Genomic DNA, 13,237 nt, shown 5'->3' with positions numbered 1-13,237 from the left:
GGGTCTGTCCGCACTTTTAAGCCTTCCCCCGGACAAGGGACGCAGCCTCACCAGTGCCGGACCCGGTGCAGTGCAGGTACCCGCGGTCCGGTGCTTCTCCTTACAACTGCACTTAGATCCTGGCTGGTGACCGGATCCTGCAGCTTTATGTGTAACCCCCTATTTATTATACTGGGGGCTGCACCGTACATGACGGCACGTCACCACCCCCGGGTTAGCCCCCCCTTAGTGAGAATTTGGGTAAAAAATGATTACATTCGTTAGATCTTTGTTAGATCCGGTTTGATCAACCAAAACTAACGTTAGATCACCCCTACAAAATGAGATATTTACGATCTTTTCCAGGGGGGCTAACCCGTAGCTAGCCCCCAACTATGAAATTTGCCGTTTTTTGGATGGATTCTGATAGATATTCGTTAGATCCGGTTTGATCAGCAAAAATTAACGTTAGATCTCCTTTCGTTCCTGAGATATTTGGGGTGTCAGGTGGGGGGTTAGGTACGGGTTAGCCCCCCCTAATTTGAAACTTGCCATTTTTTGGATGGATTCTGATAGATATTCGTTAGATCCGGTTTGATCAGCAAAAATTAACGTTAGATCTCCTTTCGTTCCCGAGATATTGGGGGTGTCAGGTGGGGGGTTAGGTACAGGTTAGCCCCCCCTAATTTGAAATTTGCAGTTTTTTGGATGGATTCTGATAGATATTCGTTAGATCCGGTTTGTTCAGCAAAAATTAACGTTAGATCTCCTTTCGTTCCCGAGATATTGGGGGTGTCAGGTGGGGGGTTAGGTACGGGTTAGCCCCTCCTAATTTGAAGTTTGCCATTTTTTGTATGGATTCTGATAGATATTCGTTAGATCCGGTTTGATCAGCAAAAATTAACGTTAGATCTCCTTTCGTTCCCGAGATATTGGGGGTGTCAGGTGGGGGGTTAGGTACGGGTTAGCCCCCCCTAATTTGAAATTTGCCGTTTTTTGGATGGATTCTGATAGATATTCGTTAGATCCGGTTTGATCAGCAAAAATTAACGTTAGATCTCCTTTTGTTCCCGAGATATTGGGGGTGTCAGGTGGGGGGTTAGGTACGGGTTAGCCCCCCCAACTTTGAAATTTGCTGTTTTTTGGATGGATTCTGATAGATATTCGTTAGATCCGGTTTGATCAGCAAAAATTAACGTTAGATCTCCTTTCGTTCCCGAGATATTGGGGGGGGCGGTGGGGGGTTAGCCCCCCTAATTTGAAATTTGCAGTTTTTTGGATGGATTCTGATAGATATTCGTTAGATCCGGTTTGATCAGCAAAATTAACGTTAGATCTCCTTTCGTTCCTGAGATATTGGGGGTGTCAGGTGGGGGGTTAGGTACGGGTTAGCCCCCCCTAATTTGAAATTTGCCGTTTTTTGGATGGATTCTGATAGATATTCGTTAGATCCGGTTTGATCAGCAAAAATTAACGTTAGATCTCCTTTCGTTCCCTAGATATTGGGGGTGTCAGGTGGGGGGTTAGGTACGGGTTAGCCCCCCCCAACTTTGAAATTTGCCATTTTTTGGATGGATTCTGATAGATATTCATTAGATCCGGTTTGATCAGCAAAAATTAACGTTAGATCTCCTTTTGTTCCCGAGATATTGGGGGTGTCAGGTGGGGGGTTAGGTACGGGTTAGCCCCCCCCAACTTTGAAATTTGCTGTTTTTTGGATGGATTCTGATAGATATTCGTTAGATCCGGTTTGATCAGCAAAAATTAACGTTAGATCTCCTTTCGTTCCTGAGATATTCGGGGTGTCAGGTGGGGGGTTAGGTACGGGTTAGCCCCCCCTAATTTGAAATTTGCCGTTTTTTGTATGGATTCTGATAGATATTCATTAGATCCGGTTTGATCAGCAAAAATTAACGTTAGATCTCCTTTTGTTCCCAAGATATTGGGGGTGTCAGGTGGGGGGTTAGGTACGGGTTAGCCCCCCAACTTTGAAATTTGCTGTTTTTTGGATGGATTCTGATAGATATTCGTTAGATCCGGTTTGATCAGCAAAAATTAACGTTAGATCTCCTTTCGTTCCCGAGATATTGGGGGTGTCAGGTGGGGGGTTAGGTACGGGTTAGCCCCCCCTAATTTGAAATTTGCCGTTTTTTGGATGGATTCTGATAGATATTCGTTAGATCCGGTTTGATCAGCAAAAATTAACGTTAGATCTCCTTTCGTTCCCGAGATATTGGGGGTGTCAGGTGGGGGGTTAGGTACGGGTTAGCCCCCCCTAATTTGAAATTTGCCATTTTTTGGATGGATTCTGATAGATATTTGTTAGATCCGGTTTGATCAGCAAAAATTAACGTTAGATCTCCTTTTGTTCCCGAGATATTGGGGGTGTCAGGTGGGGGGTTAGGTACGGGTTAGCCCCCCCAACTTTGAAATTTGCTGTTTTTTGGATGGATTCTGATAGATATTCGTTAGATCCGGTTTGATCAGCAAAAATTAACGTTAGATCTCCTTTCGTTCCCGAGATATTGGGGGGGGCGGTGGGGGGTTAGCCCCCCTAATTTGAAATTTGCAGTTTTTTGGATGGATTCTGATAGATATTCGTTAGATCCGGTTTGATCAGCAAAATTAACGTTAGATCTCCTTTCGTTCCTGAGATATTGGGGGTGTCAGGTGGGGGGTTAGGTACGGGTTAGCCCCCCCTAATTTGAAATTTGCCGTTTTTTGGATGGATTCTGATAGATATTCGTTAGATCCGGTTTGATTAGCAAAAATTAACGTTAGATCTCCTTTCGTTCCCTAGATATTGGGGGTGTCAGGTGGGGGGTTAGGTACGGGTTAGCCCCCCCTAATTTGAAATTTGCCGTTTTTTGGATGGATTCTGATAGATATTCGTTAGATCCGGTTTGATCAGCAAAAATTAACGTTAGATCTCCTTTCGTTCCCGAGATATTGGGGGTGTCAGGTGGGGGGGTTAGGTACGGGTTAGCCCCCCCTAATTTGAAATTTGCCATTTTTTGGATGGATTCTGATAGATATTCGTTAGATCCGGTTTGATCAGCAAAAATTAACGTTAGATCTCCTTTTGTTCCCGAGATATTGGGGGTGTCAGGTGGGGGGTTAGGTACGGGTTAGCCCCCCCAACTTTGAAATTTGCTGTTTTTTGGATGGATTCTGATAGATATTCGTTAGATCCAGTTTGATCAGCAAAAATTAACGTTAGATCTCCTTTCGTTCCCGAGATATTGGGGGGGGCGATGGGGGGTTAGCCCCCCCTAATTTGAAATTTGCAGTTTTTTGGATGGATTCTGATAGATATTCGTTAGATCCAGTTTGATTAGCAAAAATAAACGTTAGATCTCCTTTCGTTCCTGAGATATTGGGGGTGTCAGGTGGGGGGTTAGGTACGGGTTAGCCCCCCCTAATTTGAAATTTGCCGTTTTTTGGATGGATTCTGATAGATATTCGTTAGATCCGGTTTGATCAGCAAAAATTAACGTTAGATCTCCTTTCGTTCCCTAGATATTGGGGGTGTCAGGTGGGGGGTTAGGTACGGGTTAGCCCCCCCAACTTTGAAATTTGCTGTTTTTTGGATGGATTCTGATAGATATTCGTTAGATCCGGTTTGATCAGCAAAAATTAACGTTAGATCTCCTTTTGTTCCCAAGATATTGGGGGTGTCAGGTGGGGGGTTAAGTACGGGTTAGCCCCCCCAACTTTGAAATTTGCTGTTTTTTGGATGGATTCTGATAGATATTCGTTAGATCCGGTTTGATCAGCAAAAATTAACGTTAGATCTCCTTTCGTTCCCGAGATATTGGGGTGTCAGGTGGGGGGTTAGGTACGGGTTAGCCCCCCTAATTTGAAATTTGCCGTTTTTGAATGGATTATGATAGATATTCATTAGATCCGGTTTGATCAGCAAAAATTAACGTTAGATCTCCTTTCGTTCCCGAGATATTGGGGTGTCAGGTGGGGGTTAGGTACGGGTTAACCCCCCCTAATTTGAAATTTGCCGTTTTTGAATGGATTATGATAGATATTCATTAGATCCGGTTTGATCAGCAAAAATTAACGTTAGATCTCCTTTCGTTCCCGAGATATTGGGGTGTCAGGTGGGGGGTTAGGTACGGGTTAGCCCCCCCTAATTTGAAATTTGCTGTTTTTGAATGGATTATGATAGATATTCATTAGATCCGGCTTGATCAGCAAAAATTAACGTTAGATCTCCTTTCGTTCCCGGGATATTGGGGTGTCAGGTGGGGGGTTAGGTACGGGTTAGCCCCCCCCCCCCAATTTGAAATTTGCAGTTTTTTGGATGGATTCTGATAGATATTCGTTAGATCCGGTTCAGCAGCGGTCCTGAGGTGTAGCTGGAGAAGAGGAGGGGTCCAATTGGGGGAGACCAACAGAGAGAGAGTGAAGTGAGGAGGTGGTGAGTGAGTGGGACAATCTGAAAGTTCGGTCAGTGAGTCATTTTCGTCCCCCATGATGCCTACAGGCCGCCTCTTCGCAATCATCGCAGCACACTCCCCCCCCCTTCCTCGCCGCGACACATCGCCAGTGAAGTCCTGATGCTGCCCACAACTGGCCCCCGCCGAAGTCGCCGCTGCTCAAACGGATCTAACGAATATCTATCAGAATCCATTTAAAAAACGGCACATTTCAAAGTACAGGGGGCCTGTTTTTTGCATAGCTAGCAAGTTGTATTTTTCCTTGGCACCACTTTGGAGTGCATATAATGTTTTGTATAACTTTTATTTATTTTTTAGGATAGAGAAAATTTAAAAAAAATTAATTACGCTAATGTTTTTTGAGTTTTATTTTTAGTTAGTTTCCTGTGCGGTAAAAATAGCAGAATAACTTTATTCTCCGTGTCAGGTCAGACACACCGAAACCAAATTTATGTAATTTTTTTTTTTTTTTTACTACTTTTAAAAAGTAAAACGTTTTTTTTTTTAAATAATGAGAGAGGATTTGGTCTCGCCGCATGCGCAGCCCCGTAGAGCTTTTATTTGTCTGACTACGGAGCTGTCGGATGCCTCATTTTTTGCGGGAAGAGTTGTAGCTTTTATTCAGACCATTTTGGGGTATATCCGATTTTTTTAATCACGTTTTATGCCTTTTTTTGTGACTCAAACAGTGAAAAAAATAGAAATTATGGCTTTTTTTTATTTTTTATGGCGTTTACCGTGTGGAATAAATATTAAAATATTTAATTTTTGGGGGTTGGGATCCCAGCTGACGGTAGGACAGCTGGGTTCCTGCGATTGCCGACGGGGCAAGCTGGGGCTGCCATTCCCCGCCCGACGTGAAAACTCTATGGCGGAGGAATAAGGCCCGGCTGGCCCCGTCGGCAAAAGTCAATGGGCGGTCGTCAAGGGGTTAAAAAAGCCTGTACATAGACTAAACAAAAACTCCTCATGTGGTCTCATTTTTAATCAATTTAATTATCAAACAAATACAGTGGGGAAAAAAAGTATTCAGTCAGTCAGCAATAGTGCAAGTTCCACCACTTAAAAAGATGAGAGGCGTCTGTAATTTACATCATTGGTAGACCTCAACTATGGGAGACAAACTGAGAAAAAAAAATCCAGAAAATCACATTGTCTGTTTTTTTTTTCATTTTATTTGCATATTATGGTGGAAAATAAGTATTTGGTCAGAAACAAAATTTCATCTCAATACTTTGTGATATATCCTTTGTTGGCAATGACAGAGGTCAAACGTTTTCTGTAAGTCTTCACAAGGTTGCCACACACTGTTGTTGGTATGTTGGCCCATTCCTCCATGCAGATCTCCTCTAGGGCAGTGATGTTTTTGGCTTTTCGCTTGGCAACACGGACTTTCAACTCCTTCCAAAGGTTTTCTATAGGGTTGAGATCTGGAGACTGGCTAGGCCACTCCAGGACCTTGAAATGCTTCTTACGAAGCCACTCCTTCGTTGCCCTGGCGGTGTGCTTTGGATCATTGTCATGTTGAAAGACCCAGCCACGTTTCATCTTCAATGCCCTTGCTGATGGAAGGAGGTTTGCACTCAAAATCTCACGATACATGGCCCCATTCATTCTTTCATGTACCCGGATCAGTCGTCCTGGCCCCTTTGCAGAGAAACAGCCCCAAAGCATGATGTTTCCACCACCATGCTTTACAGTAGGTATGGTGTTTGATGGATGCAACTCAGTATTCTTTTTCCTCCAAACACGACAAGTTGTGTTTCTACCAAACAGTTCCAGTTTGGTTTCATCAGACCATAGGACATTCTCCCAAAACTCCTCTGGATCATCCAAATGCTCACTAGCAAACTTCAGACGGGCCCGGACATGTACAGGCTTAAGCAGTGGGACACGTCTGGCACTGCAGGATCTGAGTCCATGGTGGCGTAGTGTGTTACTTATGGTAGGCCTTGTTACATTGGTCCCAGCTCTCTGCAGTTCATTCACTAGGTCCCCCCGCGTGGTTCTGGGATTTTTGCTCACCGTTCTTGTGATCATTCTGACCCCACGGGGTGGGATTTTGCGTGGAGCACCAGATCTAGGGAGATTATCAGTGGTCTTGTATGTCTTCCATTTTCTAATTATTGCTCCCACAGTTGATTTCTTCACTCCAAGCTGGTTGGCTATTGCAGATTCAGTCTTCCCAGCCTGGTGCAGGGCTACAATTTTGTTTCTGGTGTCCTTTGACAGCTCTTTGGTCTTCACCATAGTGGAGTTTGAAGTCAGACTGTTTGAGGGTGTGCACAGGTGTCTTTTTATACTGATAACAAGTTTAAACAGGTGCCATTACTACAGGTAATGAGTGGAGGAAAGAGGAGACTCTTAAAGAAGAAGTTACAGGTCTGTGAGAGCCAGAAATCTTGATTGCTTGTTTCTGACCAAATACTTATTTTCCACCATAATATGCAAATAAAATGAAAAAAAAACAGACAATGTGATTTTCTGGATTTTTTTTTCTCAGTTTGTCTCCCATAGTTGAGGTCTACCTATGATGTAAATTACAGACGCCTCTCATCTTTTTAAGTGGTGGAACTTGCACTATTGCTGACTGACTAAATACTTTTTTTCCCCACTGTAAATCTTATTAGTACAGTGAAAAACACAAGTAAAAGTAATACCTTACAGAAATAGATATTTAACAGTGAAAACCTGAAAGTTTAGGACTGTAAATCCCTGTAATATAAATAGAACACCTACATTTTAACATCTAGACGGAGTTCCTGAGTTATCGGTGTTTGACTTACACAAATTGACTTTGCACTGACGAGAGCCAACAGCTCGAAACACCGTGTCTGCAAATTGAGATTCTGATTTGGCTTGTATCCTAAGTCATACTACAAGACTCGTTAAAGGGTTGATTGTGACTTGTAGGATCGCTACTACCAATAGGTGGCGCTGTAGAGTAAAAGTCCTCTTTCTTTCTGAAGAGGCAATTTGCATATTATTTTCCCAGAGGAGCATTGCACGGCGAATAAGTCTCCTTACCTTGACAAGCCACAGCTGGCATGTCACTCTCCGCAAGGAGAAACCTTACTTCTTAGACCCTAGTCCAGAGCCTCTCACCTTGCCAAATCAGATCTCATACTTTGCACTGACGAGAGCCAACAGCTCGAAACACCGTGTCTGCAAATTGAGATTCTGATTTGGCTTGTATCCTAAGTCATACTACAAGACTCGTTAAAGGGTTGATTGTGACTTGTAGGATCGCTACTACCAATAGGTGGCGCTGTAGAGTAAAAGTCCTCTTTCTTTCTGAAGAGGCAATTTGCATATGACTTACACAAAAAACAAAGAAAATTACTAATGTGACTCGATATAAATTTATTCAAATGTTTAATCTCATAGAATACCAATAATAATTTACAATAAATATTCATGAAAGATGTAGGCTGTATCTGAAGAAGAGAAGGACTGGAAATTCCCATGAGTGCAAAGTAACTCAAACAAAACAAAGAAGAACACCAACACCCCAACACCGGGGCGTTCCTGTTCTTCTTCTTCTTTCCTTTGAGTTACTTTGCACTCATGGGAATTTTCAGTCCTTCTATTCTTCAGATACAGCCTACATCTTTCGTTAATATTTATTGTAAATTATTATTGGTATTCTATGAGATTAAACATTTCAATAAATTTATCTCCATTTCCCTTTTAGTTTTTCTTCACTCATACAAAAACCCTACTTCGGAATGTAGGAACCGTCTTTGGATAGAAAGAAGTGTGTTGCGGTCGGGGCGCTCCTCCGAGGCCGGCTTAGCTCCTAGTAGAGGCTGTAGCTGTGCTCAGCCTGTGAGGAGCTTGGCAAGCGCTGCTGTGTGTCACTGCCTCCTAAGCGTCCTGACCCAGCCTGCAGATGTCGGATCAGCTCAGACAGCAGCAGCCCTCGTGTAGGTGAGCGGGATGATGAGCTCAATGCAGCCACTTGCTCCTGCTGCCATGTAAGCCATATTGCTGTGCAGCAGGTGGTGAGGAGTGGGATTCAGGACACACAGGAGAGCAAAGCGAAGGCAACATTACTGACTTTGGGGGCATTATTGCTTAAGATGGGGGTATGTGAGGGTTGTTACTTGTATTACATGTATTGTCTGTAAACATTACTGCATGTAACATGGAAAGTGATCCTACTTAATCGCCAATACACCATGGACATCTCGGTGTTTTGGTTGGAATTTCATTTGTAAAGTTGAACTGTCATCAAAAAATAGATTTTGTTTAAAGGGTACCGCAACGTTTTTTTTATTTATTTATTTTTAATTCTGTCATGCTGTGGCTGCTGGCAGTAAGTTATGTGCGGCAGTGCGGCAGGACATCTGTCCACCAATGCCGCTGCACCGGTCGGGGGACCCCCTACCCCCGCCGAATCTGGTGAGTGGAAACCTTCAATGACCTGGTGATGAACCAGGTCATTAGGCATAACGCCCACCGCCGCTGAAGCCCGCCCACCCACAGCCATTGAATGGGCCAAGAGCCGACGTCACGTGACGCAGCAGTCTGCTGCATCATGTGATGTTGCAGGGGGTGTGGCCTTCATTCCAGGAAGTGGCCTGGCCTGCCCCCGGCGCGAGGACCTTGACTCATTTAGCATTTTGCCAGATCAGTCAAGCGATTTCTGGCTCTGGCGGTGGGAGGAGGGCTGCAGGAGGCCTGGAGCACAGCTGCAGCTGCACACAGTTTTCTGTCATGCTGTGGGCATCAGCCACAGCATGACAGAATATAGAGTAAAGGTTCAGGTGCTCTTTAACGCTGTGTCCATGCTCACAATTTTTCCCCATCAATGACTGCCATCATGGCAGGAAAGAAAAAAAGGTGAGGTGATAGTCCGATTCAAAGTGAATGGGACCATCATTACAATTTTTTGTCTCCCCACTACTTCACCGTCCCGTCATGTCATTGTAAGACTGGGTGGGAAAGTAGTGGGGAGATTATGCTGCTAGCAGCATTATTCTTGCCGTCATTCACTGATGGTCAGAGCACTGCCTGTCGTCTGCCCCTCAGAGAATTAATAATTTTCAATGCAGTTTCAGGCCGCCGACTATCATTTCTCTGGCACCTCCTCTAGTTCATGAGCTGGACGTGGTTGGATCGCTGACGTCTGGCACACTCTTGTGTACTTGCAATCTGCACATCAGCCTGCATGGAAGTGAACAGTGCCAGCAGGGGAGATCATCAAGTATACTGGATGATGTCCGCCATCTGAACACAGAAGCTGGAGGAGGAGACAAATGAGATAGTTAGCTGCCTCAGACGGCATGCCTCTGCACACCCATCAGTCTGGGAATGCCTCTTTAATGGTCTGGGAATGCCTCTTTAGTGGGCATCATGCTTCTTTTTCTTCTGGATTTATATATGTTGGTGTGCTTAAAGGGAATCTTCCACCTAATGCTGCCCTATGCAGCTGGCAGCAGACATGTATTGTCCTGCAGACACACAGAATAATGACACCAGTGGCGCTCCACTCCGAGGTGCCGTCTGGGTGCTTTAGCGCCCAGAACTAGGCGCATGCCAGCTATCTAATAGCACGACTAGGCTGGTCATGTGGTCACTAGCCCAGCTCTGCTGCCAGTTCTCAGCATTTCAGTGAAGCATTCTACACTCGTGTGAATGACTAATATCCTATATATGAATAAATTGGCCAACACAAATAACGTAATGGGGAGGCTTGAAGTAAAGGACTGGTTTGCAGCTACTTGGCACATTTTCCTATTGTGCACTTATGTGCTTAAAGTGGGATTTAATTTCCTAACACACAGCTCTCTGCATCCATTCTCCTGCCGCCATCCATATCTGCACACACTGACCAGCAGATCCATGCACACACTCATGCACGGATTACACACAGCAGATCAGACCTTCCTGCATAGAAATATGCCATACAGTACGTAGGAAATCAATACCGACCTTCACATTTAGTGATCACACTTATACGAGGATGTGTTTCTCTGCCTGCTCTTATGACTAAAGTGAAGCTGAACATCCAAAGAAAAGGGTCACACACAGGGTCAAACAGAGGGTGGGATCAAAATCACTCAAAAGTGGAGACATGGTGTTGATAAAACTACATGCAAATGTAAAAGGAGCTAAGTGGGTTTTCAAGCCATTGCCCCACCTGGTTTTTCCACATGTGGTTTTCAATGGCATCATGCTGTGCTTAGGGAGCGGATGAGCATGTGATCGGCTCCATCATGCTGCGTTCCTCTGCTCTGCCGCTATGCCACCTGTTGCTTTTCCTGCCCTGTATTTAGCTTTCAGGTAACTTTTGATATGTCATAGAGGCATATCAACGTTTATCTGCTGACGTAGGCTAAGTTCACACTGCTTAAATATGACACCTGTTTTGTCTGAGCCGAAATTAAACTCTGAATGTGGTACTGCAGGGGTTCCTTGGTGTCTCCTGCTGGCGGGGTGACATCGCCCCTCCAGTGTCCTATGCCGGGGAAATGCCAGGGAACCACAGGCAAGCCCTGCAGTACAAGACCCACAGGTAGCCGACAGCAAGGGAGGCCATGAGTACCCATGCCGCTGCAGCGGAGCACTGCTCACAGGCATCCCTCTGTTGTGGCACTGTAAGGATTCCCTGAGCTTTCCCGCTGGGGGGGTGACGTCACCCCACCAGCGTTCTGCAGCCTGGGAAAATCCCGGGGAACCCCTTCAGCACCATACATCACATGCTCACATTGGATTACAGATCAGCTACTACCAGGGGTCAAGTTCTGGGAAAGAAATGTGGGAACTCACCCAAGATTTCCTACTTGCCCCCACTCTGATGAGAGTTACACCAACGTAGTAATGAAATAATACCGCCATACTGTGACTGAATAAAACACCATGCAAAGACCAATATTACTCCTATACAGTGACCATAGATAGGCAGAAACTAGCTACACGGGCGCTCTGCAGACCGCACTAGTGGTTATGTTACTTTTAGGCCTCTTTCACATGATCATATGCGTATTGCGCGCGTTAAAAATGCAGCGTTGTCACTGCACATTTCCCGTCATATTTCACGCAGCCCAGTGATTTGTATTAATGGGCTAATCATGTAATATGCTACAGAATAGAACATCCTGTAATTGTTATTTTTTTTTTTTACACACATTTGCGTATGCGTGAAAATAACGCATATGAGAATAAACGCATCGGTTTCAATGGGTACATTTCATCGTGAAATACACATGCGTGAAAAACAGCGTATTACACGACAAAACTAAGATCATGTGAAAGAGGCCTTATATCCAGTGGTCACATGCGACGTTTGCTGTTACTGGGGTCATTTGCTTTGCCTATTTCTAGTCCAGACCGCCACAATGAATTTTCCAAGCCGCTACTTGTCTCTGTAGGATTTTGCATTCAGACAGCTACGGGTTAGCCCCCCCCCAGAAAAAGATCGGAACTATCTCGGGAACAACAGGAGATCTAACGTTAATTTTTGCTGATCAAACCGGATCTAACGAATATCTATCAGAATCCATCCAAAAAATGGCAAATTTCAAAGTTGGGGGGGCTAACCCGTACCTAACCCCCCACCTGACACCCCCAATATCTCGGGAACGAAAGGAGATCTAACGTTAATTTTTGCTGATCAAACCGGATCTAACGAATATCTATCAGAATCCATCCAAAAAACGGCAAATTTCAAAGTTGGGGGGGCTAACCCGCACCAAACCCCCCACCTGACACCCCCAATATCTCGGGAACAAAAGGAGATCTAACGTTAATTTTTGCTGATCAAACCGGATCTAACGAATATCTATCAGAATCCATCCAAAAAATGGCAATTTTCAAATTAGGGGGGCTAACCCGTACCTAACCCCCCACCTGACACCCCCAATATCTCGGGAACAAAAGGAGATCTAACGTTAATTTTTGCTGATCAAACTGGATTTAACGAATATCTATCAGAATCCATCCAAAAAATGGCAAATTTCAAATTAGGGGGGGCTAACCCGTTCCTAACCCCCCACCTGACACCCCCAATATCTCAGAAACGAAAGGAGATCTAATGTTAATTTTTGCTGATCAAACTGGATCTAACGAATATCTATCAGAATCCATCCAAAAAATGGCAAATTTCAAAGTTGGGGGGGCTAACCCGTACCTAACCCCCCACCTGACACCCCCAATATCTCGGGAACGAAAGGAGATCTAACGTTAATTTTTGCTGATCAAACCGGATCTAACGAATATCTATCAGAAGCCATCCAAAAAACGGCAAATTTCAAAGTTGGGGGGGCTAACCCATACCTAACCCCCTACCTGACACCCCCAATATCTCGGGAACGAAAGGAGATCTAACGTTAATTTTTGCTGATCAAACCAGATCTAATGAATATCTATCAGAATCCATCCAAAAAACAGCAAATTTAAATTAGGGGGGGCTAACCCGTACCTAACCCCCCACCTGACACCCCCAATATCTCGGGAACGAAAGGAGATCTAACGTTAATTTTTGCTGATCAAACCGGATCTAACGAATATCTATCAGAATCCATCCAAAAAACGGCAAATTTCAAATTAGGGGGGGCTAACCCGTACCTAACCCCCCACCTGACACCCCCAATATCTCGGGAACGAAAGGAGATCTAACGTTAATTTTTGCTGATCAAACCAGATCTAACGAATATCTATCAGAATCCATCCAAAAAATGGCAAATTTCAAATTAGGGGGGGCTAACCCGTACCTAACCCCCACCTGACACCCCAAATATCTCAGGAACGAAAGGAGATCTAACGTTAATTTTTGCTGATCAAACCGGATCTAACGAATATCT

The sequence above is a fragment of the Dendrobates tinctorius genome, unplaced genomic scaffold (genome assembly GCF_039654945.1).
Source record: "Dendrobates tinctorius isolate UK_male_01 unplaced genomic scaffold, ASM3965494v1 ptg000014l, whole genome shotgun sequence".
Lineage (NCBI taxonomy): Eukaryota > Metazoa > Chordata > Amphibia > Anura > Dendrobatidae > Dendrobates > Dendrobates tinctorius.
This window is presented reverse-complemented; position numbering follows the sequence as displayed.